The sequence below is a fragment of the Bubalus kerabau genome, chromosome 14 (genome assembly GCF_029407905.1).
Source record: "Bubalus kerabau isolate K-KA32 ecotype Philippines breed swamp buffalo chromosome 14, PCC_UOA_SB_1v2, whole genome shotgun sequence".
Taxonomy (NCBI): Eukaryota; Metazoa; Chordata; class Mammalia; order Artiodactyla; family Bovidae; genus Bubalus; species Bubalus kerabau.
This window is the reverse complement of record NC_073637.1, coordinates 29,590,012-29,614,896: the sequence shown is the minus strand read 5'-3', so window position 1 is coordinate 29,614,896 and position 24,885 is coordinate 29,590,012.

The following is a 24,885-nucleotide window of genomic DNA, read 5'->3' as shown; positions in this document are numbered from 1 at the left end:
ATGGTACTGACTCTAAATTGCATCACAAAGATTGCAAAGGTTGCTTCTCAAATTGAGAGAAACAAGGTTTCTAGAAAATGAAAAGCTCTATGTGCTGTGATTCGGGGTGTTTACAGGGAAATACATGGTGGTTGTGAAAAATGTGCTGTGATTCGGGGTGTTTACAGGGAAATACATGGTGGTGTGAAAAAAAAAAAACTCTAGGCTCGTAAACAGCCTTATGGTCGCATATGGGTGAGACGTTACTTTTGGGAAACAAATCTCCATGGAGTTCTTGAATTTCTGCACATCTTGACAGCAAGACCCTGACTATCCTTTCTCTGGACTATGTTTACAAATATATCTGGGTAGCAAACAGCCTTGGAAGATGGAGACAGTATTTCCCTCCAGGGAAAAGGGCAAACATGTTTATTCCCCATGTAATAAAGATCAGCCTCCTTACAGAGGGAAGGGCAAACATGCTTTGGGACCACTTCGAAAGATTCAGAGTCCCTAAGCTCTGGGCTCCTGTTCTTGAATGCGGTCCCTGTGTGTGGGTAGACTTGGCACTGTTCCCTGGTGGGCCAGGGGCTTAGGATTCGAGTGCACAGATGCTAACACACTGGCTACAATCACTTCAGTAGCAACCTGTCTTCCACCTCTGACTCAGGAGTCTGGAATCTCCTGCCAGCATCCATGTCCCTGTGACAAGCCAACTGGCTAGTCTGCCAGTAGGGTGAAATCTCAGACCCTTCACAGTCCTTGAAATTCTAAACATTCCTTCCTTTATGTGTCTAGAATAAAAACAGCTTGGGCTAAGTGATCTTCGGTTCTCTTTCCAGCTCATCAAGTACATATGATTTATATTAAAAATAGAAGTAGCTTTGGCAATAACAATGCTTCTGTTTTATGTTTTTATTCTTTAATAATTTTAAAGTTGTTTTTCCAAAAGAATACCACATCTAACAGAGTTTTGCTTCCACTTTTCTTAAAAATAAATAATAAACAAAAATCAGAGACCTGTATGCTTTCCATTTATTTTCAAAACACAATCTGATCTAATCAGTTAAAAGTTCACCTCTTAAACAGCTCAGATGAGCTGTGATCAATCTTTTCTCAGACACCTCATGCACACTCACTTCCCTTCTGACACCATTCAAATACAGCTTTAGTTTTGAAGGTTCTCCCAGCAGCTGAAAATGTCTATCAACATGATAACCTCTGACATCTTAAACCAGCTGGTCCATTTTTTATCTGAAGTTTGCGTCTACGGCTGTTTCAATTTCAATGTTGGCCACAAGATAATGTTATTCTCCACATTTGATAAGTATTCATTCATGTTTGACAAAAATTTCTCTACAAGATTAGGAAATTTGTCCACACATTAATAAGTGTTTACCGAGTTCCTATTATGTGCCAGGAACTGAAATAGATGTTGTGATATAAAAATTAATAAAGTATGAGTATTGTTGTTCAGTCACTAAGTTGTGTCCAACTCTTTGCAACCTGTGGACTGCAGCACACCAGGCTTCCTTGTCCTTCACTGTCTCCCAGAATTCACTCAAATTCATGTCCGTTGAGTCAGTGATGCTATCAACCATCTCATCCTCTGTCACCCACCTTCTCTCCCTACCCTCAATCTTTCCTAGCATCAGGATCTTTTCCAATGAGTTGGCGCTTTGCATCAGGTGGCCAAAGTACTGGAATTTCAGCTTCAGCATCAGTCCTTCCAATGAATATTCAGGGTTGATTTCCTTTAGGTTTGACTGGTTTGAGCTCCTTGTCATCCTAAAGTGTCCAGTAAAATAGAGGAGTTTACAATTTTCTTATCAGGAGATGAAGGATCGATTCCTAGGGATCCCCTGGAGGAGGGCATGGCAACCACTCCAGTATTCTTTCCTGGAGAATTCCACAGACAGAGGAACCTGGCAGGCTATATTCCAGGGGGTGGCAAAGAGTCAGACACAATGACTGAACAGCAAGAGCAGCTATCTCTTACAGACTCAATGTCCTAGAAAACAGATAATTTACCATTCATACATTAAAATATTTTTGAATAATGGTTGAATGAATGAATATATGGGTACTGGAATGAAGAAATACACACTGAGAAGAATCCAGGCTTTGTATCAAATACATGCTTTGGCAGCCAGGGGATTTCTGAAACCATTACAGATCAGTAGTGTTAATGAAAACTCATTTCTTTGCAGAAAGTAGAATTTAAATTCTAATTGCATTAAAATCCCTGGGCTAATATTTCTTCCTAAGAGTCCACATGGAAACAATTAAACTAGACTTAAACTAACCCTGTCTAAGGGTCGACATTTTTTTTTAGCTTTTGTAAAGCAGGCAAAGGCTCACCTGAGGCACAATTAACCCTTGTCAGGAATTCTTACACTGATGTCACAGGCCTACCTGGGGCTGGACCACACACTGAGGCTTTTGGAGACTTTAATCTGAAAGGCACAGGCTACGCTACGTCTGGGGATTAGGCTGTTGATCTGATTCAACTGCTGATCAAGTAATAAGGCAGATGGACTCATTCTTCCTGTTGGTCCAGACCTCTGAGTCATCAATCTGCCTGTCTGTACTAAGGTAAGTCTGGGTTCCTGAAGCTGGAATACAGTTATTATTATTCAGTGGGTGTTGGTAAAGGCTGAATATCTGAGACTTTATCATTAATTCATTCACTCCAGAATTACTAATGTGGTGCCTATGTTATGGGAGCCAGTAGCTAGGAAGGAATGTAGCGGGAGAATAACAGAGATGAACGGTATCTTCATGGACCCAAGGACTCTCTGGATCCAAGGAATCTCCAGTGTGGAAGTGAGAAAGGCAGGGATGTGACAAGCTATGTTCTGGTGGTAGGGTGTGAGATCCGAAGTCATCTCACTAAATAAAAAGCAAGGATCTTCCGCTGGAGGAGGGCATTGTAACCCACTCCAGAATTCTTATTTGGAGAATCCCACGGACAGAGGAGCCTGGTGGGCTACAGTCCATAGGGTCATCAAGAGTCAGACACGATTGAAGAGACTAGCATGAATGTCTTCTATCTGTTTATTCAAGATCTAGATCAAATGGCAGTTATCTTTAATGTTGGGAGAAGTGAGGCCTTTTAAGAGGTTGATGCTCAGCTAATTCTTTCCCCTCAAAGACTGCTCCAGAGAGTCTGAATGACTTGCCCATCTTTCAGCCTCCTTTTCTGCTCATCTTTGTATTTCATCCATTTACTCCATTAATTCCCAGGGAGGCAGAGGAGACACTGCCTCTCCTTACAAAGCACGTGAAGTTTAATAGGTTGGAATCAGTGTGAGTGAATAAAATGGTCCATGTGATACGGGAGGAATGTGTACAGGACACAGAAAGAAGCTGTCATTTCTACCAAGCGTTGCTGGAAAAGCTTTAGAGGAGACCTTGAGGAGAGCAGTGAGAGAAGAATGGATGCTCACTGGCCAGGCAGGCAGATGACAAACAGGAGGTGAAGCTTAGCAGCATGAGGGGAGAAATAAAAGCATCTCAGTGTCTATGGCCCCACCTTTACCTGACTTTTCTAAAACTCCCTGCTCTGTTAGAAGTCTGACTTGTTCAAGTGGCATAATTCTTTGTTTCCAATATGTTCTCCCTCCCACTCTTCCTGCATCTTTGATCTTTGGTTTCACTCCACCTCCTGGCCTGTAAGTGTTATCAGCCTTCAAACCTGGTCTCTGACTAACCAAGCAGCTTCATCCTATAGATTCATCCATGACTCTCACTAACCCAGCCTGGGAGGAAGTTCTCTGTCTCCAGCCTGGAACATGACTTCTGCAACCTCGTCTCTTCCACGGTTGCCCAGGACTCCTGGATAGTATCTCAAAATAAATATATCTTCACACAAGTCATTTTATATAAATTTATTACAAAATAAATTACTCTCAGGTAATGGTACTTCCTAGAATCATAAATTCTAAAGGGTTGAAAGGTACTTTTCAACAGAAATTAACATGTAATGGGCACTTGGTAAACCCCAGAAACTGTTCCAGGCAATTTCATATTTTTCGTATTACTTGGTTGTTCTAACATCACTTCAAATTAAGAACTATGATTTATAGTCTATAAATCAGATACCTGAGGACGGAGAACTCATAATTTGCTCAAAGTGGCACAGCTAGTCAGGGTTCTACAAAGTGACACAGCTGGTAAGTGACTGAGTTAGGGTTCCACCTCTGGTCTCTCCAGCTGTATACTACTTCTCAAAAAAATCTTTATCTGTCTCCAAATCTGTCTATGTCCTTATAACTCTGTATCCTGCCTCCTCTCGAAGGCAATATATTTTTATATTTTACCATGATTAAAATATAATGCCATATTCAGTGCTAAAAAGAAATGAGCTATCAAGCCTGAAAACACATGGAGGGATCTTAAATACATAGTATTAAGCAAATTAAAAAAACAATCTGATACAATCATCATGTCTATCATTTCCAGAGTAGTATCTCCAACTACTTCAAAAGTTCATCATACAACATGGTTTTCGGTATCCTCGGGTGAGGAAATTCTAGTTTATTAGGGTTTATCTTAAAAGCTGGCTCCACCAGATGAGAACTGCTCAGTGGAAAACTTTGCTAATCTCAGCAAACCTGTAGAGCAATAGAAGATTGTGTTACCTATTTTTAGAAGCCAGAGACACATAGTTGGTTCCCATACAAACTGTGAGCGACTGAAACCTCTGACATTAATGTTGTTAAATACATATTCCCTCCTTGGTGCTTGGGTGCTTGATTTACATATACATTATCTTGTCTGTTTCTTTCCATCATGCAAGCCAACAGAAATATCTTTCAATTTTAGTAATGTCATTAAATTTATCTGCAATGCCTAAAAGACTGTCTCATCTTCAAATATGATAGATGTACTTTCTGGAAATAGCAGCCTTACAAAAGAGAGAAAATAGTTTAAGTTGGATGACTTGGTCTTAGTGAACCCATATGATGTCCTAGTTATTACAACATTTTTTTAAAAGTAGTCATCTTATGCTTCCTAATATTAGGGAAGATCAACAGTATACTAACCTAGAGTTGCTTCAATTTATCGTTTCTCAATTTTGGAAATTAGGATCAAGATTGCTTATCTCTGGTAACCTAGTATGTTTTTAGACAACAATGTATTAAAACAAAAAAAACACTGACAGTGAATCTAAAATCATATTTTCAAACTCTTTTTAAGACCTAACAATTCTTCTGTTTGAGGTTTGACTTAAACAACCAAATGATTTCTCACCATCTGATTCCCTAAGTATATGAGGAAGAGTCTCTTTCGTCCAATGTAAAGTTCATTCTCTTGGACAATATGGAAGAAATGAAGCATGAGTGGTTCTTGATTTCTCATTTTCATTCTCTAGCCTCATATTTAGCTACCCAAAAATGGACCTATAACATCCTCTTATTATTCTTGTTCCAATTAGCTTTGCAAAACTACTTAAGTTTCTGAACATTTTTCAAAACACCCCACCATTGTAGGCTTTATATTATCTGGCATTATATTTACACGTTTATTTCTCTTTTTTTCAGAATCTGTAATCAGTTATGTACCTTTTCTTTGATTTTTTTTTTATGTGCATCTCCTTTCAAAAGATTGACTTAAAAGGGATCCAGTTATATCCCCACAGAAATTCTTACTCTTTGAACTCCCCTAGGGTCACTTGTAATTGTGCACTCAGGATTTGGATTTTGAAAGTCTCTCATCATTTCCAGAAAATCTCTCTCTTTAGAATCTTTGAACATGGAAATGAACCCCCTTTTCTAAACTTTTTCTAATATCTTTTTTAGAAAAGGTAGGATTCAGATCTGGAGATGCCCAATACTTCTTTTTCTTTTCACTGTGACTTCTGAGTTAACAGCATCATGTGCTCCTGAGGTTCCCACAAGATCTAAAGCACCAGCACGGTTTCCTCTTTGAAAGGGAAAGTGAAAGTCACTCAATCGTGTCCAACTCTTTGTGACCCCATGGGCTGTACAGTCCATGGAATTCTCCAGGCCAGAATACTGGAATGGGTAGCTGTTCCCTTCTCCAGGGAATCTTCCCAACCCAGGTATGGAACCCAGGTCTCCCGCATTGCAGGCGGATTCTTTACCTGCTGAGCCAGATGGAAAACTTAACCAGCTGAGCCACAAGGGAAGCCCAGGAATACTGGAATGGGTAGCCTATTCCTTCTCCAGTGTATCTTCCTGACCCAGGAATCGAATCAGGGTCTCCTGCATTGCAGGTGGATTCTTTACCAACTGAGTTATCAGGGAAACACTTTCCTCTCTGGATAGAATTAATTCAACAAAAGCTCCTTTTGAGTTATGGAGGACATAGACAAGCCAAGTGCTCTGCTATCAGTGAGCTGAATTTACAGCAGAAATCTTCATATTAAAATCCTCCACCACTATGCTCTCCAGAACCAACTTAGAGTTTGTATGGTAAAGCATCACATGTAACTCTGTCTGCAACAGATGTTTGTGCTGGTTCCTCAGGACTGAATGCTATCAACCACTCATTCACTTCTCTAAAGGTCTTTGGCTCTCCTGATTATCACTCATGGTTAGTTTTCTTAGAGAAAGTTGAAGTGTCAGTCACTCAGTCCTGTCTGACTCTTTGCAACCCCATGAACTGTAGACCAGCAGACTCCTCTGTCTGTGGAATTCTCCAGGCAAGATTACTGGAGTGGGTAGCCATTCCCTTCTCCAGGGGATCTTCCCAACCCAAGGATGCAACAACCCAGGTCTCTAGCATTTCAGGCAGATTCTCTACTGTCTGAGCCACCAGGGAAGCCCTCTCTGAGAGCATATTCTTTCTTAAATAAATGCTCCCTTCACTTGACTCAGACAGTAAAGAGGAGCCTGGCAGGGTACAGCCCATGAGGTCTCAAAGAGCCGGACACAACTGAGCACGCATGCAGCCTGAGCATTACTTTCTTAACCTCCCTGCTTGTCTCCAAATTCTTTCACCAGGAGGCAAGAGCCTTAAATTCACCAGAAACAGAGGGAAAATAGTTCAAAAGGAAAAAGGTCAGTATTCTCATGTCAAATTTCATTCCTCTTGAGGTCAATATTTACAAAGCAGTCAAACAGGACTTCTTAAAATATAAATTGGACCTTGCCTTTTCCTGCAGAAATATCTAAATAGCCTCCTATTGAGCTGAAAGGAAAGAAATTCCACACTCCCTACTGTGGCCATAGGACCTGTGATGGGTTCCTGTCCGCCTCCCACTCCATCTCACCTCTTAAATCTCCCAAGCCTAGCTCTCTAGGCATCACTCCCTCTGGAGTTTCAACTCCCCAAACACAAAAACCACATCCCGATGCTGAAGCCTCTACTTACTCTCTGGAATGTTCTTCCCACTGGTCTAATCACAGGCATATCTTCTCATCCTTTACTCTCTCAATTGCCATCTGCTCAGAAAGGTCCTTCCTGGAACTCTTTGTCAAGAGCTGATCCCAATATTCTCAATTTCAGCTCATGCTTGTTCCTTTCATAGCATCCATCCCAACTTATAACTGTTTGGGTCTGTTGACTTGTTTTCTTCTGTCCTTGAAGAATAGAAGTTCTGTGATGGCAGAGTTGTGTTGTTCTGTTTGCTGTTGCATTTCAAGCACTCAGTAAACCCTTGTTTTCCCCATATGTTTCCCATTTCAAATCCTCAGCATGAGTATATAATTTCTTCACAATTTAGAAAAAAAAGTTATAAAGTTTTCTTATCATAAAATGTAATGACTTCTACAAGGACACAATGGTATATTCACAACCTACCAAAGCTAGCAAGAATTTATGGCTCCTTCAAACTAACGTCACATTAGAATAGCTCAATTTTAACAGCCATCGTTGGCAGAGAACCAAATAACATATATCAAAAGATACTGGGTCAATGTTTTGTCAGAGAAGCCATTGGGCAAAGAATTGCTGTGAAATGTTCTTTCATATTCCCCTATTAAATCAATTCCCAGATCTGCAAAAAAAATAAGTTTTAACAGTAAGTGATTGTGCAACTTTGACCCACAAGACTGTCTTCCGCCTCTTCTAGACTGTTGCTTTTCACTTTATGAAATCAAACTGCAGTTGTGAAATTAATTCAGTGGATAATGGATTACTTGTGAAATTCATTCAGTGGACAGTGAATTAATTACATATCTGTTTCTAACTCTTATGTAAGTGCCTTGAGGGGAGGAAAAAGTCTTATTCATCTGTGAACTGAATTAAGGGCATGCACTGTGTTGGATTAAAGACAGCCACAGGAGAATGTAAATTGGTAGAGCCAGTATGGAAGTTCCTTAAAAAACTAAAAATAGAGCTACCATATGATCCAGCATTCCTGCTCCTGCGAATAAATCCAGAAAAGACAAAAACTCAAATTCTAAAAGATATATGCATTGTAGTATTCATAGCAGTTGTAATTTACAATAGTTAAGACAGACATTTTATATGTATATATCATGTATATAATGGAATTTTACATACATATAATGGAATGGTACTATTTTATATATATAATGGAATAGTACTATATATATAATGGAATACCACTCAGCCATAAAAAAGAATGAAACAATGTCATTTGGTAAAATATGGATAGACCTGGAGATTATCATACTAAGTAAAGTAAGCCAGGCAGAGAAAGATAAATATCATATCTTATTTCTTATATGTGAAATCTAAAAATTACACAAGTGAACATATTTATAAACCAGAAATAGACTCACAGATATAGAAAAGAAACATGGTTACCAATGGGAAAGGGGGAAGAGCAAGATAAATTAGGAGTTTGGGATTAACAGACACACACTACCATATATAAACTAGATAAACAACAAGGATTATTGGACAGCACTATATTCCATATCTTCTAATAACCTATACTGGAAAAGAATCTAAAAATTATATATATATATATATGTAAAACAACATATTCAAATCACTTTGCTGTACACCTGAAACTAACACAATATTATACATAAACTATAATTTTTTTTTCTTTTTTTTAATTTTCTTTTTTTTAAATATAAATTTATTTATTTTAATTGGAGGCTAATTACTTTACAATACTGTATTGGTTTTGCCATACATCAACATGAATCCGCCATGGGTGTACATGTGTTCCCCATCCTGAACCCCTCTCCCACCTCCCTCCCCATACCATCCCTCTGGGTCATCCCAGTGCACCAGCCCCAAGCATTCTGTATCCTGCATCAAACCTGGACTGGTGATTCATTTCATATATGATATTATACATGTTTCAATGCCATTCTCCCAAATCATCCCACCCTCTCCCTTCCCCACAGAGTCCAAAAGAGTGTTCTATACATCTGTGTCTATTTTGCTGTCTCACATACAGGGTTATCGCTACCAACTTTCTAAATTCCATATATATGTGTTAGTATACTGTATTGGGGAGCAGAAGAACTATACAAAAAAGATCTTCACGACCAAGATAATCACGATGGTGTGATCACTGACCTAGAGCCAGACACCCTGGAATGTGAAGTCAAGTGGGCCTTAAGAAAGCATCACTACGCTTACTTCACTCTGTATAATACGCATATATATGGAATTTAGAAAGATGGTAACAATAACCCTGTGTACGAGACAGCAAAAGAGACAGTGATGTATAGAACAGTCTTATGGACTCTGTGGGAGAGGGAGAGGGTGGGAAGATTTGGGAGAATGGCATTGAAACATGTATTGAAACATGTAAATATCATGTATGTAATGAGTTGCCAGTCCAGGTTCGATGCACGATACTGGATGCTTGGGGCTGGTGCACTGGGACAACCCAGAGAGATGGAATGGGGAGGGAGGAGGGAGGAGGGTTCAGGATGGGGAACACATGTATACCTGTGGCGGATTCATTTTGATATTTGGCAAATCTAATACAGTTATGTAAAGTTTAAAAATAAAATAAAATTTAAAAAAAAAAAAAAAAAAAAAAAAGAAAGCATCACTACGAACAAAGCTAGTGGAGGTGATGGAATTCCAGTTGAGCTATTTCAAATCCTGAAAGATGATACTATGAAAGTGCTGCACTCAATAGGCCAGCAAATTTGGAAAACTCAGCAGTGGCCACAGGACTGGAAAAGGTCAGTTTTCATTCCAATCCCAAAGAAAGGCAATGCCAAAGAATGCTCAAACTATCACACAATTGCACTCATCTCACACGCTAGTAAGTAATGCTCAAAATTCTCCAAGCCAGGCTTCAGCAATACATGAACCGTGAACTTCCAGATGTTCAAGCTGGTTTTAGAAAAGGCAGAGGAACCAGAGATCAAATTGCCAACATCTGCTGGATCATGGAAAAGGCAAGAGAGTTCCAGAAAAACATCTATTTCTGCTTTATTGACTATGCCAAAGCCTTTGACTGTGTGCATCACAATAAACTGTGGACAATTCTGAAAGAAATGGGAATACCAGACCACCTGACCTGCCTCTTGAGAAACCTGTATGCAGGTCAGGAAGCAACAGTTAGAACTGGACATGGAACAACAGACTGGTTCCAAATAGGAAAAGGAGTACATCAAGGCTGTATACTGTCACCCTGCTTATTTAACTTCTATGCAGAGTACATCATGAGAAACACTGGGCTGGAAGAAGCACAAGCTGGAATCAAGATTTCCGGGAGAAATATCAATAACCTCAGATGTGCAGATGACACCACCCTTATGGCAGAAAGTGAAGAGGAACTAAAAAGCCTCTTGATGAAAGTGAAAGTGGAGAGTGAAAAAGTTGGCTTAAAGCTCGACATTCAGAAAATGAAGATCATGGCATCTGGTCCCATCACTTCATGGGAAATAGATGGGGAAACAGTAGAAACAGTGTCAGACTTTATTTTTTTGGGCTCCAAAATCACTGCAGATGGTGACTGCAGCCATGAAATTAAAAGATGCTTACTCCTTGGAAGGAAAGTTATGACCAACCTAGATAGCATATTCAAAAGCAGAGACATTACTTTGCCAACAAAGGTCCGTCTAGTCAAGGCTATGGTTTCTCCTGTGGTCATGTATGGATGTGAGAGTTGGACTGTGAAGAAAGCTGAGCGCCGAAGAATTGATGCTTTTGAACTGTGATGTTGAAGAAGACTCCTGAGAGTCCCTTGGACTGCAAGGAGATCCAACCAGTCCATTCTGAAGAAGATCAGCCCTGGGATTTCTTTGGAAGAAATAACACTAAAGCTGAAACTCCAGTACTTTGGCCACCTCATGCGAAGAGTTGACTCATTGGAAAAGACTCTGATGCTGGGAGGGATTGGGGCAGGAGGGGAAGCGGACGAGAGAGGATGAGATGGCTGGATGGTATCACTGACTCAATGAACATGAGTCTCAGTGAACTCCGGGAGTCGGTGATGGACATGGAGGCCTGGCATGCTGCGATTCATGGGGTCGCAAAGAGTTGGACACAACTGAGTGACTGAACTGAACTGTACTGATACTGTATTGGTGTTTTTCTTTCTGGCTTACTTCACTCTGTATAATAGGCTCCTGTTTCATCCACCTCATTAGAACTGATTCAAATGTATTCTTTTTAATGGCTGGGTAATACTCCATTGTGTATATGACCACAGCTTCCTTATCCATTCATCTGCTGATAGACATCTAGGTTGCTTCTATATCCTGGCTATTATAAACAGTGTTGCGATGAACATTGGGGTACACATGTCTCTTTCAATTCTGGTTTCCTCGGTGTGTATGCCCAGTAGTGGGAATGCTGGGTCATAAGGCAGTTCTATTTCCAGTTTTTTAAGGAATCTCCACACTGTTCTCCATAGTGGCTGTACTAGTTTGCATTCCCACCAACAGTGTAAGAGGGTTCCCTTTTCTCCACACCCTCTCCAGCATTTATTGCTTGTAGACTTTTGGATCGCAGTCATTCCAACTGGCGTGAAATGGTACCTCATTGTCTGACACTCTTTCCATTAAGACTGTCCTTAAGGGTTGTGTCCCTTTCCCACCCCTGCAAGGGCAGGTCTATGCAATTGCAGTGACCAGTGAAAACGGCAGAAGTGATGACATACGTGGTGCTCATTTCCTGAACCTAAACCTCACAAGCCTAGCAGCCCCCCCTTCCTGTCTCTGGAAACACTCACTCTTGGTGCTGAGCTTCCCTGTGAGAAGTTGGACTACCTTGCTGGGGAAACCACAGAGAAAGGCCTTATAACTATCTACAGGATGGGAGATGTCCTGCTGAGCCCTCCGTTTGAGCCATCTTCATGAAAATAAAGGGAACGTGTAGGAAGCCTTCTTGGGTATTACAGGTCAGGTGCTGCCAAACCATGGCCTACAGCACAGATGCATGATTTTGTAAATTAAATGTTAGAACACGACCACGGTCATTTATTTTCATAATATCTGGAGCTACTTTTACATTTCAGCAGCAGGGTTGAGAAACTGTAATATAAAATGTGTCCCACAAAGCCTAAAATATTTACTATCTGGCCCTTCACAAAAGAGATTGTTCACCCCTATTCCAGACCATGCCACACACCTCCAAATGACCCTAGATGACACCACACAGAGCAGAAAATCTCCCAGCCAAGCTCTGCCTATATTTCTAATCTCTGAAAACCATGCTGTTGTTGTGTTCATCACGCAGGTGTCAGACTCTTTGCGATCTCGTGGACTGTAGCCTGCCAGGTTTCTCTGTCCATGGAATTCTCCAGGCAAGAGTATTGGAGTGGGTAGCCATTTCCTTCTCCAGGGGATAAAATGGTTGTTGTTTTAAACCACTTGTTTTAGGGTGAATTTTTAATACAATAATTGAAAGTTGAAACATAATTCATAACCTGGAAATGTGACTTTATTGTATAAAACCTGTGACATGTTCAACAGCTTTGGAATCAGACAGCAGAAAGAAGCTAGAAGTGCTTCAAGGAGAATGTTAGTGGAAAGAAAGACTTTGAAAGATGGTGTTTGTAAAAGCTGCAAGAGCCTTGAAAAGACTACTGGTGAAGCCTTGAGGGACAATGAAAATATGCTATCGGAGACTGGAGAACATGGGATACTTCTACGGTATTGGCAGAAAGGTTGGCGTTAGTGTCTGGTGTGATAATGAAGAAAATACAAAAGGAACTGGATGAATTTGTGAGCCTGGCAGAGAAGATTAACAGGCAGAACAGAGAAAGAGCCAGCTGGCTTCTAGCTACTGAGAGTAAAATAAGAGAAGATAGATGAACTAAAGGAGGAATTGTTGAGTTTGTGAGCAGGATTTACAGGAAATATAATGAAACCAAGGCTGCCTGGTTTTTGTCGCAGAGTCAGACACGACTGAGCAACTGAACTGAACTGAGGGCTGCCTGGATATGAAAATAAAACTGTTTCTCATACTAGTCTGGCCCAGCAGTAGACTTCACAAAGCCAGAAATGGCCTCAGAGCAAAGGTTAAATCCAGGCTACTGCCTGTAAAACTTGCCATGGGGTAAACAAGCTCATGGGTGTTTCTTTGTTCAGATTTCAAAAAATTTGAGGGCAAGCCCTAATAGGGCTTCTAATAACCTTAAGGGTTATCCATCTTAGCCCCTCTCTGCAAGGAAAGAAGGCCTCTATGAATCATAGGATGTGTTTAATAACTCTTTCAACTAGATAAAAGGGCTTCTTTGTTTCATAAATAATTTGTGGTCAGAAGTTGGACAACAGTCCTTCCATAGAAAGTGCCCCCATCTTCCCTTAAACCTGGGGATGCTCTGTAACTACACAGAGCAATAGAAAATGGTAGAAGCTATATTGTGCCAATTTGGGGGCTTGGCTCTCATGACACTAAAAGTTTCTTGTTCCTGTCTCTTGGGTCACCTACTTTTGTAGCCCCAAACTACCATGCAAGACCTCCAACTACCCTGCTCAAGAAAGCATGTGAAAAGGTCCTGAAACCAAGGCTTTCTCACTTGAATGAAGCCATCTTTGACCCTCCAGCAGAGCCACTCACTGGAGAACAGCATGGAGGCCACACAGAGAACTGCCCAGCCAAACTCTGTCCAAGTTTTGGCCCACAAAATCCTGATATATAATCAAATGGGTGTTGTTTTGGCCTTACCAGATTGCTTAGTGGTAAAGAATCTGCCTGCCAATGCAGGAGATGCAGGAGCTGCAGTTTTGATCCCTGGGTCAGGAAGATCCCCTGGAGTAGGAAATGGCAAACCCACTCCAGTATTCTTGCCTGGAGGATCCCATGGACAGAGGGCTGCACAGAGTTGGACACAACTGAGCACACACACGCATACACGTACAGCCTGTCATACACAAATTCCAAATATTTAGGCTAGTTCTCCATATTGTACCAATGCTTTATTATACTGGTTCTTGAAATCACAGGGCTGGGAGATTCCAGGCATCAGGTTCTCCCAGCCTTTCAAATCCACTGAATGGCTTATAGACCTCACACCTAAGGAAGGGCCAGCACCATAAAAAGGGATAAAAATCCAATGAGGCAAAGCCATTACTTGCCAGCAGTTTGGTGATGGATAACTGTAATTATTCTCTAAAATGAGATTTGAAAATTTTCTGTGGCTTTTAGTTACTCATTCTAAATACTTTCAAATAATGAGCCTTGAGCCTAAAGTCATAGGTAAAGCATTTAATGATGAACATTTGTATTTCTATCAAGACTTCAGAACGCCTATCGGTCTAAAAATAGGAGAAAATTTATGCTGCTTATTTTAACTGAATGATAATAGGTATAGCTAGGAAAAATGACATATCAAGTTAATGCTGAGTAAATCCTCTTCCAAAATGACTGTTCATACCTAACTTTAGGAAAAGATCAGATAAATGTGACTATTTCAGTAAGGATTTCAGTAAGGGCATCCACAGTATTTCTGAAATGACATTAAACCTCCCTTAAGTAGCCCCTGCTACACCTATGAAGAATATTGAATTACTGCCTTATTATCATTAAAAATTCATGTCATATTTCCAGATTGTATTCATTTGGCCAATGGGACATGCACTGCAATGAGTTAGTACCCGACTCACCTGAGCTATAAAAATAAATAATAACTACATGATAATCTTCTGATGTACAGCCTCGAATCATTTAATATCTAGGGTCATAAAAGGTGAAACGAACCACAGATTCAAAAATGCCAATGAGTACTTGAAGGAAATATCCTTTAGAGACAGGTAACTCTAGCTTTTTTAATACAATTAAAAAAATTAATTTCTTCAGGGAAAAGATAGTTAAATGACATATTTCTATACTAGTATAATGGGAGACCTGAAAATATTTTCAGGAGTATTAGTTTGTGCACCTTCAAAAATCATCTTGTAAATTGCACTAGAAAAACTTTTCATAAAGAAATGAATAAATGAAAATCTGAACAGAAACATAAAGTCCTGTCAAGTAGATGAAACAGAGGTTTGTGATTGCAGACCTCAGTTCACAGCACAGTTCATTTATAGCTTTAGACAGGTCCTCAAGTCACTGGCACCCTACTCCAGTACTCTTGCCTGGAAAATCCCATGGATGGAGGAACCTGATAGGCTGCAGTCCATGGGGTCGCTAGGAGTCGGACACGACTGAGCGACTTCACTTTCACTTTTCCCTTTCATGCACTGGAGAAGGAAATGGCAACCCACTCCAGTGTTCTTGCCTGGAGAATCCCAGGGACGGGGAGCCTGGTGGGCTGCCGTCTATGGGGTCGCACAGAGTCGGAGACGACTGAAGTGACTTAGCATATAGCATAGCAAGTCACAGAACCTTCTCAGCCTTCAGTCTCTCTTATACAGAATTAAAGGATCTTACTACCTATGTCACAGAATCATTATGATGAAAAATGAAAAACCTGTATGGAAATTTTCCATAAAAAAATTTTCCTTGAAAATCACAAACCACTATGCAGATTATATTATATTATATTACATTATATTATTCATCAGTCTAGTTGAGACAGTCATCCCAAATTACATTCAGGTATGTTCTTTAACTTGAGATTTTGAAATTTTGGTTTCAATTTAGCTTATGTTTAATGATTTCTGAGCCACTAGGAAAGTCTGGTGGTTCAGAAATGGACACAACTTAGGCGACTTAGCAAGCACAGTTCTGAGGATGAGTTTTGTTTGTACTTAAAATATCAACTCAGAAACCACCACGCCTGTCACTTAATAACAAAGGATATGGAGAAGAGAAATACTATGTCCTCCTAGAAGTCTAAAGCATATACTGTTCAAACATTCTTGCTGACCTTTCACAGAGTCTGTTAGGCAGAAACAAGGGGTTAAGAATGTAATGGACTGGGAAACACTTTATTTCTGAAGCATTTATGATTTCACACATTCCTTTTCCAAAGTCCTTTTAACAGCTCTGACATGAGGTTCCATTGAAGTTTCAGAAGGAATGTAGACAGGTTGAAAGGCACACAAGTAAAAAGGCTTCCTATTAGAATCAAAATGGAAACAAGTCCTTAATTGTTCCCTTCAAATTCATATCATGATCAGCCTGAGCATGTTTCTGCCCAGGTCATTCAGCTGGGGAATTCCCTGACTTCAAAGCTATCTCCTCTGAGAAGAGACATCAGCTGAATCCTATCTGAAGACAGAGCTAAAAACGAAAAAAAAAAAAGGATTTTTTTTTTAATAATTCTAAAAGAACTCTTCCAAAGCACTGTTTAATTGGTCTTTCACAAACAAAGACAAAGATACACAATAACCTACAGGTCCTGGAGCTATAAACTCCTTGTTAAAAGTCCGGTTGGGAGATATTTGCTTCTAATGCTCATTAACACACTTTATAGCTCATCCAGGATAAAAATCAAACTCCTTCCCAGAGCTGATAAGAAAGAATTATTCAAGCTTTCCCAGCTCTGAAAGCAGAACAAAGGCTTCCTACGCTCTGTGCTTTCTTCTTTGGATGGTTTTTTTCAGGAAAAGAAGTCGGATGTTTGAATGCAATGTTCCTTCTGCCATGTAGCCATCGCACAGGCATTTGTTGTCTATTTCACGTCAGGTTCCATGCTGATGCTACGAGGCACGTGAGCTATGGTTCCTGCCTTCAAGGAGTTCATTCACCTACCCGCAGGAGCGACTACCATGTGATTCACAAATTATAATATAGTGGGGTGAGACCTGGCAGAGATGGGAGTCAGAGATCCCAGGGCATCTGTCCAAGTAGAGGTGACCCATAAGCTGGGTCTTGGACATGTAGGAATTAGCTGGAGCGGGGGTCAGTCAAGGGGAGAGCAGGTATGAAGGGGCACAAACCACCCCAGTACTTTAACAGGGCTATGCTGAGGGCTTGGAAGGTGGGGAGAAAGGGGGAAAAGAGGGAGCTAGGGGAGTGAGCAAGTGGATCTCTGGGATGTTAAGGTCTTCTTTTGCACAAGATACTTGGCACAATGAGGACTGCTTTCATGGCATGTGGTTATTTTTTCCCCAGAAGGCTGAGCAGACAGGAAAGCTCTGACATAATAATCACATCATCTCTTTACACACTGAAAGAAAGAAATATATTGCTACTCATCGATTCTCATGCTTTACTTGTAATAGGACTTGTCTTATTATGGGCATTTTGATACATTTAAGCTTATTAAAAGGTAAAGGAAAACAATGTCTGAAATAACAGGTTCATTAAGCAAGAAAATGAGAACCATAAACAAGGCAAAGGATATTAAACTATTTTGCTTTTCATTGAACTTGCGAATTCTGTAGAAGGCAATGCTGAGCTTAGTGAGAAGTAATTCAAAAAGCAAATTATTTTAGTAATGGACTGGTCGACTGACACTATTTCCTAGCTGTACTGCACTAAATGTCATTTAACTGTTCTAATGAATGTTTAGGCCACAGGTACAACTGACAAGCAGTTCTCTATGTGTATGTATGTGTGTGTGTGCTCAGTCACATCTCAGTCATGTCTCCTCTTTGTGATGCCATGGACTGTATGTAGCCTGCCAGGTTGCTCTGCCCATAGGATTCTCCAGGCAAGACTACTGGAGTAGAGTGCCATTCCCTTCTCTAGGGGATCTTCCTGACCCAGGGATCTAACCAGTGTGTATGTCCTCTGTCTCCTGAATTGGCAGGAGGGTTCTTTACCACTAGTGCCACCTGGGAAGCCCAAAGAGTTCTCTGTCTGTAAATAAAATAAGCCAGCATAATAGACGGATCAATGCACAATGCAACACTGTATTATGCTTGGTGATGTGCTAAAGTGAAAGTGAAAGTCACTCAGTCGTGTCTAACTCTTTGCCACCCCATGGATTATACAGTCCATGGAATTCTCCAGGCCAGAATATTGGAATGGATAATCTTTCCCTTCTCCAGGGGATCTTCCTAACCCAGGGATCGAACCCAAGTCTCCTGAATTGCAGGCAGATTCTTTACCAGCTAAGCCACAAGAGAAGCCCAAGAACACTGGAGTGGGCAGCCTATCCCTTCTCCAGTAGATCTTCCTGATCCAGGAATCAAACTGGGGTCTCCTACATAGCAGGATTTTTACCAACTGAGCTATCAGGGAAGCCCAATGTGCTAAGGACTGAACCAAAAAGAAAAAAATTCATTATTAAGAGTATTGCTTCAAAATAACATTACTTTTTAAAAGCTCTATAAGGAAAACTACTACTGTTGAAAGAAATTAAAGAAGACATAAATAAATGGGAAGATGTCCCATGTTCATGATTAAAAGACTTAATATTGTTAAAATGTCCAAAGCATTCTACAGATTCAATGCAACCTCTATAAAAATCCCCATAACATTTTTTTCAGGAACAGAAAAATTTATACTAAAATTTATATGAAATTTGAAGTGACCTTGAAAAGCCAAAACAATCTTGAAAAAGAACAGAACTGGAAGACTCATATTTCATGATTTCAAATCTTACTGAAAAGCCACAGAAATCAAAATTAAGTTATACTGGATTAAAAACAGACATATAGACCAACAGAATAGACATTCCAGAAATAAACTCTCACATACCTGGTCAAATGATTTTCAATAAGGATGCCAAACTTGTTCAGTGGGGAAAATGATCAACAAATAGTGCTGGGAAAACTTAATACCCACCTGTAAAAGAATGAAATCGGGCCCTCATCTAAAACCACATACAAAAACTAACTCAAAAAGGATCAAAAACTTAATGCAAGAATTAAAACTACAATATGCTTGGAAGAAAACACAGGGTAAGAGATTTATGATATTGGATTTGGCAATGATTTCTTAGATATGAAGCAAAAGCACACGCAACTGAAGAAAAAATAAATTGAAAATGAAAATTTAAAACTTGTTTGCATCAAAGGACACTATCACTATCAACAAAATCAACCAAGTAAGAGATATCTCCACAGAACAGGAGATACTTGCAAATCATATATATGATGAAGGATTAAAATCTGATGTGTGTGTGTGTGTGTGTTTATTCTGGAGATGGAGTACAAAACTCAATAACAAAAATCAAACAACCAATTCAAAAATGAGCAAAGGATTAGATCAGACATCCATCCTAAAAAGATATACAAAGACCAACAAGAACATGAAAAGATGCTCAACATCATAATCACTGAATGTGCTCAGCTCAGTTATATCCAACTCTCAGGCCCCATGAACTGTAGCCCGCCAGGCTCCTCTGTCCATGGGATTTTCCAGGCAAAAATACTGGAGTACATTACCATTTCCTTTTCCAGGGGATCTTTTCAAGCCAGGAATCAAGCTCACATCTCCTGCATTGACAGATGGATTCTTTACCACTGAGCCACCAAGGAAGTCCCTTATCTTTTGCAAATATTTTCTCCCCATCTATGTTGTCGTCTGTTTTTAATAGCTTAACTAATTTTCTCATTTATCTTTACATGACCTTCAAAACTTAGAAGGTCCCTCATTTAGTATTCGGATAAGGCAATGGCAACCCACTCCAGTACTCTTGCCTGGAAAATCCCATGGACGGAGGAGCCTGGTGCTGCAGTACATAGGGTCGCGAAGAGTCGGACACGACTGAGCGACTTCACTTTCACTTTTCACTTTCATGCATTGGAGAAGGAAATGGCAACCCACTCCAGTGTTCTTGCCTGGAGAATCCCAGGGATTGGGGAGCCTGGTGGGCTGCCGTCTATGGGGTCACACAGAGTCAGACACGACTGAAGCGACTTAGCAGCAGCAGCATTTAGTATTTATTCAGCAAGTGTTTGAATATGCCCATTTAAAGTGTTTTCCATCGATAACATGGATTTACATGAAAACATTTGTTTTGTGAAGGTATATTTTCAAATATTCTACAGGAATCATTGAGAATAAATTGCTCATATATTTCCACTCACCCTCTAAAGACAAAATTTGAATGTATTTGTAACAGAAACTTGATAGAAAACAAATCAGTCCACTTTCAAAACTGCTGCTTGTTTCACAGAGTTACCTGCATTTAAGTAAGAAGACTGATTCTTTTTCTAACTGGACACCAGTCACTGGTACAAAAAGAGTTACACCATTACACAGCTGCACTCAACACACATGGCCACATAGCTGATTCCTGCCCACCCCAAATGAATCATGCATGCTTCTTCCAGATGCACTTAAATTTTGGATGTTAGAATCAGGTCATCCTTTCATTCCAACTGTCTAAGATAAACAATCTTTAAAAAATATTTCCCTTGCTAAATCAACCGCAGTGATGTAAGGATAGTTGGATAACTCCAATAAAGTGAAAGATCACGCATCTCAGCATTTGCAACAAATCCTGAAGAATCCCTGAGGCTACCCTAGAAATTGAGGTCAAGACGTTTAATAGCTAGGTCCTGTGCAGCAAGTCTTCTGAATGAGTGCAACAGAAATCTCTAAATACTACTACTCATGTCATTATGTTTACATTACAATTTGTTTGTAGCACTCTGAAAAACTGACATGTAAGAGCTTTCTATGAATTTCATTTTCAATAGTGTTTTCCTTTCAGCATCCTTTTTAAACAACTGCAACAGTCAAGCAGGGGCTGTTACTTAGATAACATGGGCTAAAACAGATTTTCTCTTCCTATCAGAAAAAAGAAGTATGTCCTATATGATGACTGTGTCTTAAAAATCTATTAAGTCTTCCTCTGTGATCTATTTACACCAGACACCAGGCTCTTCTGCCCCCAGCAAAGTCCTACAAGCTCAGCACAGGTAGAGAAAACAAGCAAGCTGGGCAAATCACCTCACCTGCAATTTACATGAGCTACAGCTCTCGAGAGTTAACTTCCTGAAATAAAGATCATTTTTCTTCACAAGAGAACTTTGGGTTCAGTGTTCATGACTACAGATCCTTGTCACATATGAGTTTGCTAACATTAATACAGTGTAAAACACATATTAAAAATATCTGCTGCATAACCTTTCCAAAGTCCCTTACTATCCCTTCTCCCTGGAAACCATAAGTATGTTTTCTAAGTCTGTGAATCTCTTTCTGTTCTGTAAGTAATTTCATTTGTATCATTTCTTTTTAGATTCCGCACATAAGGGATGTCTAAACGGATAACCAACAAAGACCTATGATATAGCACATGGAACTCTGCTCATGTGCCAGCCAGGATGGAAGGCGTGTTTGGGGGAGAATGAACACCTGTATATGTATGGCTGAGTCACTCTGCTGTTCACCTGAAACTACCACAATGTTGCTAATCAGATATTTTGTTGTTCAGTCACTCAGTCGTGTCCAACTCTTTGTGACCCCATCGAAGGCAGCGCTCCAAGCTTCCCTGTCCTTCACCATCTCCTGGAACTTGCTCAGACTCACGCAGTCCAACCATCTCGTCCTCTCCTCCTGCCTTCAATCTTGCCCAGCATTAGAGTTTTTTCTGAGTCAGCTGTTTGCATCAGGTGGCCAAAGTATTGGAGCTTCAGTTTCAGCATCAGTCCTTCTAATGAATATTCAGGGTTGATTTCCTTTAGTATGGATTGGTTTGACCTCCTTGTTATCCAAGGGACTCGCAAGAGTCTTCTCCAACACCACAGTTCAAAAGCATCAATTCTTTGGCGTTCAGCCTTCTTTATGGTCCAACTCTTACATCCATACATGACTACTGGAAAAACCGTAACTCTGACTAGTTGGACCTTTGTTGGCCAAGTAATGTCTCGCTTTTTAATATGCTCTCTAGATTTGTCATAGCTTTTTTCCCAAGGAGCAGCGTCTTTTAATTTTGTGGCTGCAGTCACCATCTGCAGTGAGCAGTGATTTTGGAGCCCAGGAAAATAAAATCTGTCATAGTTTCCATTGTTTCCCCATTTACTTGCTATGAAGTGATGGGACCAGATACCATGATCTTTGTTTTTGAATGTTGACTTTTAAGCCAGCTTTTTCACTCTCCTCTTTCAATTTCATCAAGAGACTCTTTGGTTCCTCTTCACTTTCTGCCATAAGGATGGTGTCATCTGCATATCTGAGGTTATTGATATTTCTCCCTGCAATCCTGATTCCAGCTTGTGCTTCACCCATCCCGGCATTTCCCATGATGTACTCTGCATATAAGTTAAATAAGCAGAGTGACAATATACAGCCTTGAAGTACTCCTTTCCTGATTTGGAACCAGTCTGTTCCATGTCCTATTCTAACTGTTGCTTCTTGACCTGCATACAGATTTCTCAGGAGGCAGGTAAGATGGTCTGGTATTCCCATCTCTTTAAGAATTTTCCACAATTTGTTGTGATTCACACAGTCAAAGGCTTCAGCGTAGTCAATAAAGCAGAAGTAGATGTCTTTCTGGAATTCTCTTGCTTTTTCTATGATCCAACAGATGTTGACAATTTGTTGTCTGGTTCCTCTGCCTTTTCTAAATCCAGTTGGAACATTTGGAAGTTCTCTGTTCAGGTACTGTTGAAGCCTAGCTTGTATTAGGGTATAGTCAGCTATGCCCCAATACAAAATGGTTTTGGTGTTAAAAAAATTTAAATTAAAAAAATTTTTTTAAATCTGCTGCAAAGGAAGCAATGTTTTGCTTATTGGCAGATATGTTATTTGGCAAGACATAACCATCACAGGGGACCTCGAATGGACAGGATTCTTTATAACTAAAAACTGCCTATCAAAGAAAGTTCCAAATTCCAATGTAACAAGTTGGGGGCTAGAGGTGGGGGCTTACGGTTAGATCTTCCTTCTGCCAAGGAGGAAGAAGCATGTGGTACAGGCTAGCACTGCAGTTAGAGCCAGGTCATGATCACTGAACGGAGAATTCCTTTCACAAGAAAGCAGTGGCTTCCTGTCAATAGAATTAAGTCTGTCTCCAGGGGCCCATTAATTTAAAGTCAAGGGCAGGAGTTTGGCTTCTTCACAAGTCTTGAGGTTTTCAGTATAGCAAGAAGGAGGCCTTTTCACTTATTCAGTGCAATGGGAACAATAGGACCCAACTGAAGGCCTGGAAAATGGCAACCCAGACTGCCCCATAAACAAGACTGTGACTCTGGATTAGGTTAGCAGAATAATTTAATACAGCAGGAGCATTTTGGGGGTGCTATTAAATACTGAAACATCTAAAATTTGCCTAGTAATTGAGAAATTTAAAAAAATGAGTCCAATTTTGCCTTAGATACTTGATTTAGTATTGCATTACATGCAGAATATTTTAAGTCTTCCCTTCATTCGTGGCTTTATTCTGAATGCCTGTATAGGAACCTGAGAGAGAGTTTTTCAGAAGGTGGATGTACTCACTAAAGGATACTTAAAGTCATTCTTACACCAAGAGACAATGAGCAGAAGCAATTTTGATTAAAAAAAAAAAAGGCATGCATACATTTTATTGCAGGTCTTTTTTAATAGGAAGCACTGTTGTGTCTCTCCTCCAGGCCACAGAGAGGGTTTAATCTTGTTGGCGGCAACCTTCTAGGGCTTTGTTCACAGTATCCCCAACAAATGTTTTGCAAATAAATAAGTGAACAAAAGAGTATGGAGGTTTGGAACCATTAGTAGCATGGTATTTGGTCTGCATGTGAGCTTGCAGCAGTGTAAACAGCTGTGCTAACGTCTACATCCTTCCAGATGTGTTAGGTGCTAGAATTCTCATAGCACGGTCTGAAAGGACAGACTTTCATGCTGCATGGAACCTGAGTGAAACAGGTAAATATTCCCCCAAATAGAAAAACCTTTTCAAGCATTCAGCCCATTGTGTCTATCATTCCTGTCAGTAACATCTACTCTCTGCCCTTGAGCTCCTTATAATTAATACCAGCTTTTTCAAAACTGCTGACATTTTATGCCCTGAGCACTTGTGCTTCCAAAGAAACATTCTGACTTACATCACAGGGAGGTTAGATGCTGGTTATGTATCAACACCTGCACTATCATTTTCCTCCTGCTTCCAGAAAAAAAGGGAAGGAAAATCTAAATATTAAAGGAAATTCTGCAAAAAAAAAAGTCTTGTTATTTCAAAGACACAACTTCATTATTTAAATGCTTGGAGCCATGAACTAACTTCATTCAGCCTTCAGTGATTTCCTGAAGGGGTATGTGTGTGTGTGTATGGGTGCATTCAGTCGTGTTCCACTCTTTGCTGTCCCATGGACTGTAGCCTGGCAGAATCCTCTGTCCATGGAATTTCTCAGGCAAGAATACTGGAGCTGGTTGCAATTACCATCTTCAGGTGATCTTCCCAACCCAGGAGTCGAACCCACATCTCCTGCGTCTCCTGCATTGGCAGGCGGATTCTTTACCACTACCACCACCTGGGAAGCCCTTCCTGAAGGACAGTCTCCATTACCTGTTCAATCAATAACAAGGAAAACTTGAGAGAGCTTACCCACATGAGTGTTTTGCAACAATATCATGGATTAAAGCTCCACATCCATAATTAGTTTGGCATAGAGATGGAGAAAAAGTTAAGCAGTTCTCATGTCTTTGCTGGAAATAGTTGGTCATAGGAAGATGGGCAGTAGGAGCTAATTTAAACAAAATAGGTTCCCAGGTCAGTACATTACTCACCAGAGATCTACTTTCATATACTCCTCATTAAATGACTAGCAACCATTCTCT